Source organism: Oncorhynchus clarkii, chromosome 20, assembly GCF_045791955.1.
Source record: "Oncorhynchus clarkii lewisi isolate Uvic-CL-2024 chromosome 20, UVic_Ocla_1.0, whole genome shotgun sequence".
Classification (NCBI taxonomy): Eukaryota; Metazoa; Chordata; class Actinopteri; order Salmoniformes; family Salmonidae; genus Oncorhynchus; species Oncorhynchus clarkii.
In genome coordinates, this window is record NC_092166.1 from 84,745,854 (window position 1) to 84,753,353 (window position 7,500).

Sequence of the window (7,500 nt, forward strand, 5' to 3'; positions counted from 1 at the left end):
AACAGTGACAGACCACACGAGGGGACAGCTTTATTACAGGCCATAGTGTCTCTAACTGTCTTCATCTGCCCCACAGAAACAACAGTGACAGACCACACAAGGGGACAGCTTTATTACAGGCCATAGTGTTTACAACTGTCTTAATCTCCCCCATAGAAACAACAGTGACAGAACACACGAGGGGACAGCTTTATTACAGGCCATAGTGTCTCTAACTGTCTTAATCTCCCCCATAGAAACAACAGTGACAGACCACACGAGGGGACAGCTTCATTACAGGCCATAGTGTTTATAACTGTCTTCATCTGCCCCATAGAAACAACAGTGACAGAACACACGAGGGGACAGCTTTATTACAGGCCATAGTGTCTCTAACTGTCTTAATCTCCCCCATAGAAACAACAGTGACAGACCACACGAGGGAACAGCTTTATTACAGGCCATAGTGTTTATAACTGTCTTCATCTGCCCCATAGAAACAACAGTGACAGACCACACAAGGGAACAGCTTTATTACAGGCCATAGTGTTTATAACTGTCTTCATCTCCCCATAGAAACAACAGTGACAGACCACACGAGGGGACAGCTTTATTACAGGCCATAGTGTCTCCAACTGTCTTCATCTCCCCATAGAAACAACAGTGACATCACCATCAACAACAACAGAAGGGATCTGTAGCAGCTCTGTAGAAGCCTGTGTCTGTACTTTGTCAATGACTCTTTGGGGAGATTCACCTACTGCTCACCTCTTGGCCACAGTACAGTAGACTATATGATCACAGACATGGACCCTTTCTCTCTAAGCTCATTCACTGTCAAGCCACTAACACCTCTGTTTGATCACAGCTAAATTACGTTGTTCCTCAAAAGAACAGACATGGAAACAACCAGACATTCACAGCCCAGTAAGCTGTACAACATCAGACATTCATACAGATGGGCCCAAAACAGCACAGAAGAGCAACCATTAACTTAAAAAATGTCCAAACACTCTTAGATAACTTTCTGGATACCACATTCACTCAATCTGGCAGTACAAAACATCAACTATATCTTCAGGAAAACGACAAAAAAACGACAAAACAACAAAACAAAAAAGACCACAGATGACAACTGGTTTGATGCAGATTGAAAAATTATAAGGAAACAACTTAGAACACCATCCAACCAAAAGCACACAGACCCAAATAATGGTGAATTACGCCTTCATTACTGTGAGACTTTAAAACTCTATAAATGTAACACTCAGAACACTCAGAACCAAAAAAAGCACAGTACGACAGCAAGCAGCTGCCACTAATTGAGGAGTCCATAAACACAAACAACTTCTGGCAAAATTGGAATAAAAAAATAAACAAATCGAAACAAAATGGTGACATATGGACAACCCATTTTAAATCACTCTACAAAATGGTGACATATGGACAACCCATTTTAAATCACTCTACAAAATGGTGACATATGGACAACCCATTTTAAAAACACTCTACAAAATGGTGACATATGGACAACCCATTTTAAATCACTCTACAAAATGGTGACATATGGACAACCCATTTTAAATCACTCTACAAAATGGTGACATATGGACAACCCATTTTAAAATCACTCTACAAAATGGTGACATATGGACAACCCATTTTAAAAACACTCTACAAAATGGTGACATATGGACAACCCATTTTAAATCACTCTACAAAATGGTGACATATGGACAACCCATTTTAAATCACTCTACAAAATGGTGACATATGGACAACCCATTTTAAATCACTCTACAACACCGTTCAAATTGACACAAACACAGAACAATGCAAAATTCATAAAGGACAATCAAAATCCCCAATTACTGACCAGAAGCTCTATAAGAAGGTGTAAAATGTCAATTGTCTATATTAAAACGGTTTAATTTGATCCTGAGTGTAGGTTATTTCCCTGACATCTGGAATCAAGGACTCATAACCCCAATCTTTAAGAACGGAGACAAATTTGACCCGAACAATTACAGAGGCATTTGTGTTAACGATAACCAGGGGAAGGTTTTCTGTAGTATTACAAATGTAAGAGGTCTAAACTTCCTTAATAAGCACAATGTCTTGAGTAAAAGGCTAATTGGATTTATACCAAAACATGGTACGACTGATCATATTTACACCCTACAGACCCTGATAGATAAACATGTCCACCAAAATAATACCAAAATATACGCTTGCTTCATCGACATCCAAAAAGTATAATAATAAAAATATAAATTAAAAAATAAACTCAACTGGACACCTTAACGAGGCAGTGAATGAACTGAGAGAGAAAGCACGCAGGGCATTCTATGTCATTAAAAAACTAATTCAAATTGAAATACCTTGGATGTGTCATTGAACCAATTGCACTTTATGGCAGCGAGGTTTGGGGTCCACTAGCAAAACAAGATTTCACCAAATGGGACAAACACCCCATTGAAACCCTGCATGCAGAGTTCTGTTAAATTACCCCACATGTCCAGAGGAAAACTACAAACAATGCATGCAGGGCAGAATAAGGCCAAAATCCACCGATGATAAAAACTCAAAAAACATCTAAAATACACTGACCCCCTCTCATATCATTACCAAGCCCTGCAATGCCAAGAGCTGAGCAAAAGAAAAGAGTCCCCTCATCCAGCTGGTCCTGGGGCTGAGTTCACAAACCTGTTCTACTAACACACTGAAGCCTCAGTCCCCTCATCCAGCTGGTCCTGGGGCTGAGTTCACTAACCTGTTCTACTAACACACTGAAGCCTCAGTCCCCTCATCCAGCTGGTCCTGGGGCTGAGTTCACTAACCTGTTCTACTAACACACTGAAGCCTCAGTCCCCTCATCCAGCTGGTCCTGGGGCTGAGTTCACAAACCTGTTCTACTAACACACTGAAGCCTCAGGACCATCCAATCAATCAGAATAAAACAAATTACAACACAATCAAAATAAAACTACATTGCTTATTGGGGAACACAAGCACAGGGGTGGCAGGGTATCCTAGTGGTTAGAGCGTTGGATTAGTAACCGGAAGGTTGGAAGTTCAAACCCCCAGTTCAGAACAAATTCTTATTTTCAATGACGGCCTAAGAACGGTGGGTTAACTGCCTGTTCAGGGGGAGAACGACAGATTTGTACCTTGTCAGCTCAGGGATTCAATCTAGCAACCTTTCGGTTAACTAGTCTAACGCTCTAACCACCTCCCTCACGAGGAGCCCGCCTGTTACGCTAATGCAGTAAGCAGCCAAGGTAAGTTGCTAGCTAGCATTAAACTTAATCAATCATAATCATTAGTTAACTTCACATGGTTGATGATATTACTAGTTTATCTAGTGTGTCCTGCAATGCCATGCGCATTCCCGAAAAAGGACTGTCCAACATGTACCTAACCATAAACATCAATGCCTTTCTTAAAATCAATACACAGAAGTATATATTTTTAAACCTGCATATTTAGCTGAAAGAAATCCAGGTTAGCAGGCAATATTAACACCTAGGACTGAACGTCCTGTCCTGTGGTAACACCTAGGACTGAACGCCCTGTGGTAACACCTAGGACTGAATGTCCTGCCCTGTGGTAACACCTAGGACTGAACGCCCTGTGGTAACACCTAGGACTGAACGCCCTGTGGTAACACCTAGGACTGAACGTCCTGTGGTAACACCTAGGACTGAACGTCCTGCCCTGTGGTAACACCTAGGACTGAACGTCCTGCCCTGTGGTAACACCTAGGACTGAACGTCCTGTCCTGTGGTAACAGCTAGGACTGAACGCCCTGTGGTAACACCTAGGACTGAACGTCCTGTGGTAACACCTAGGACTGAACGTCCTGTGGTAACACCTAGGACTGAACGTCCTGCCCTGTGGTAACACCTAGGACTGAACGTCCTACCCTGTGGTAACACCTAGGACTGAACGTCCTGTGGTAACACCTAGGACTGAACGTCCTGCCCTGTGGTAACACCTAGGACTGAACGCCCTGTGGTAACACCTAGGACTGAACGCCCTGTGGTAACACCTAGGACTGAACGTCCTGTGGTAACACCTAGGACTGAACGTCCTGCCCTGTGGTAACACCTAGGACTGAACGTCCTGCCCTGTGGTAACACCTAGGACTGAACGTCCTGTCCTGTGGTAACAGCTAGGACTGAACGCCCTGTGGTAACACCTAGGACTGAACGTCCTGTGGTAACACCTAGGACTGAACGCCCTGTGGTAACACCTAGGACTGAACGTCCTGTCCTGTGGTAACACCTAGGACTGAACGCCCTGTGGTAACACCTAGGACTGAACGTCCTGCCCTGTGGTAACACCTAGGACTGAATGCCCTGTGGTAACACCTAGGACTGAACGCCCTGTGGTAACACCTAGGACTGAACATCCTGTGGTAACACCTAGGACTGAACGTCCTGTCCTGTGGTAACACCTAGGACTGAACGCCCTGTGGTAACACCTAGGACTGAACGTCCTGTCCTGTGGTAACACCTAGGACTGAACGTCCTGCCCTGTGGTAACACCTAGGACTGAACGCCCTGTGGTAACACCTAGGACTGAACGCCCTGTGGTAACACCTAGGACTGAACGCCCTGCCCTGTGGTAACACCTAGGACTGAACGTCCTGTGGTAACACCTAGGACTGAACGCCCTGTGGTAACACCTAGGACTGAACGTCCTGTGGTAACACCTAGGACTGAACGTCCTGCCCTGTGGTAACACCTAAGACTGAACGTCCTGTCCTGTGGTAACACCTAGGACTGAACGCCCTGCCCTGTGGTAACACCTAGGACTGAACGTCCTGTGGTAACACCTAGGACTGAACGTCCTGCCCTGTGGTAACACCTAGGACTGAACGTCCTGTCCTGTGGTAACACCTAGGACTGAACGTCCTGTGGTAACACCTAGGACTGAACGTCCTGTCCTGTGGTAACACCTAGGACTGAACGCCCTGTGGTAACACCTAGGACTGAACGTCCTGTCCTGTGGTAACAGACTACGTCCTGCCCTGCGACTGGGCTGGAGCCAGGCCTGGGTTCACACACTATTCGAAAAAGCTAATTTCAAAACCTTTATCGGTTCTTGATTGAGCTTCCTTGGACTAATAGGAGAGTTGCAAAATAGCAAACAATCAATGTGTTTCACGCCCTGATCTGTTTCACCTGTCCTTGTGTTTGTCTCCACCCCCTCCATGTGTCAGCCATCTTCCCCATTATCCCCAGGGTACTTATACCTGTGTTTTCTGTCTGTCTGTGCCAGTTCGTTTTGTTCATTCAAACCTACCTGCGGTTTCCCTTGCGCCTGGCTTTGTTATAGTCCCTGTTTTCTTGTTTCCCGGTTTTGACCTTTCCTGCCTGCCCTGACCCTGCCGATTTGTATCTTTGCCTCTACTCTGTATCACCGACCTCTGCCTGACCTGACCCTGACCTCGCCTGCTGTTCCCCCCTGCCTGCCTGCCCTGCCCTGTCGTTTGCCTGCCCCTGTTTAAAGAATAAACTGATCATGTGTTTTGAAAGTCTTTAAATAGTGTTTGAATCCAGGTCTGCAACTCTCCCTGGAGTTGACCTGCAGGGCCTCTGAATGACTTAGATAGGTCCATGGCAGGGCAATCAGTGCATTAGTTATGGCTGCGTGGTGTTATACAGGGCAGCTACTGTATTTCCTGACTGTCAGGCAGAGACAGTAGAGAACACCTTGTACATAGAGGTGCTTGGTGAGGGACTGACGCCCATTTAATGGCTTATACAGGTGTATAAATATAAACGTAAACTTTTATAAATGAAAATGTAAACATGAACTTACGCATAAACAGCAGCTCTGTGTTGTATTCGTTGAGCGTCTCTCTAGCCATGGTTCTATGCCAACCTGGGGTGGCAGCGTAGCCTAGTGGTTAGAGCAGGTAGCCTAGTAACTGGAAGGTTGCAAGTTCAAACCCCCGAGCTGACAAGGTACAAAACTGTCATTCTGCCCCTGAACAGGCAGTTAACCCACTGTTCCTAGGCCGTTATTGAAAATAAGAATTTGTTCTTAACTGACTTGCCTAGTTAAATGAATAAAATATTTAATATCTCACGGTATCACCTTTGCTGTGTGTTCCAGGGTTCATTTAATTTTTTATTTTTATTTATCCGTTATTTTACCAGTTGACTGAGAACACGTTCTCATTTGCAGCAACGACTTGGGGAATAGTTACAGGGGAGAAGGGGGTGGATGAATGAGACAATTGTAAACTAGTCTATTTTAGTCTATTGATTGAGGAAACTGTGCAGACATGTTGATCAGAGCTATCTGATTGGCCAGCGGTCGGCCTATAGATACACTTGATTTGGTCTCTGGGTAGGCGGAGTTCTAACTTCAGACACATGAAATGGTTCAACATCGGGAACACTTTGCCTTTGTGGCGCTAGAGCTGCTGAATCAAGCGCACCTGCCACCAACAGCACAAAACGGATAGAAAAATTGGAACGCAAAAGGGTTTATCGTTACGTTTTTGACATAAATGTTTTGGTGGTCGACTAGGAATGCCTTGGAGATTGGTTGGTGGCCACTGCTGTTTACTTTGGAAGTATTTGAATTGGGCCAACTTGATCAAATTTATTTTGGAGGGGTTAGTAGTAGTAGTAGTAGAATGGTCTGTTTTGTAGTGACATTTACTATATCTATGTCTAAAAGACAAAAAACAATTGCACATTGTCGTTGACCTGTAATCAGATCATTTGAATTCAGTAATGTTTTGAGTTGACTTTTGTTCAAAACCTAAACAGACAATGCTGCGCTGCCCGCGAATTCTGAAACATTGTTTACTCTGATTTTTACGACAGTAGACCTACTTGCAATGGCAGACTACACACTTCAATGTAAAAGATCAGCCGTCTGTTCACCTGTTCAATTAGACTGTATGTTATAAACCACGCTCCCTTTTCGGAGGCAACAAAAACTTGAAATTCTAATATCTGGCTACTTGGGGAATAGGAACTCATTGTGGCCAGTAAAAGGTGAGGATGTTTATTCTGCAACGTTTATGATATACGGATTATGTTTTCTAAGAGAAATGTGACATTACAGTATTCAAACGTCCATGGAAAAGATGAACCATCTGTTCTACTGTTAAACTGTGTTTCAGATCGGATCACCTAGGAGGCAAATACTTAATAACAGCGTATCTATTGTGAATTAGGTCCAATGAAATATGAGATGGAAATGAATGGTACCCCCCGGGGAAGGTACCCCCCGATGACGTGTCAACTAACAACTACATGTAGCATCAAGAGAACTGATCAATGAACCAAAATGGCGGTTTGACTTGGACTATTGGCATCAGCTGCCGAAGTGTTACTGAATTCCTTTTCTGATTCCTTCTTCAAGGTGATAACATTTTCTAGTCAGGTTATTCATGGACACATACTTTCTTGGATTGTTTTAGAGAGTTTCATCTGAGTGTTTGGTGGGCTCTATTCAGGACCCTGAATACAGGCGAGGTACCTGCAACCTTCA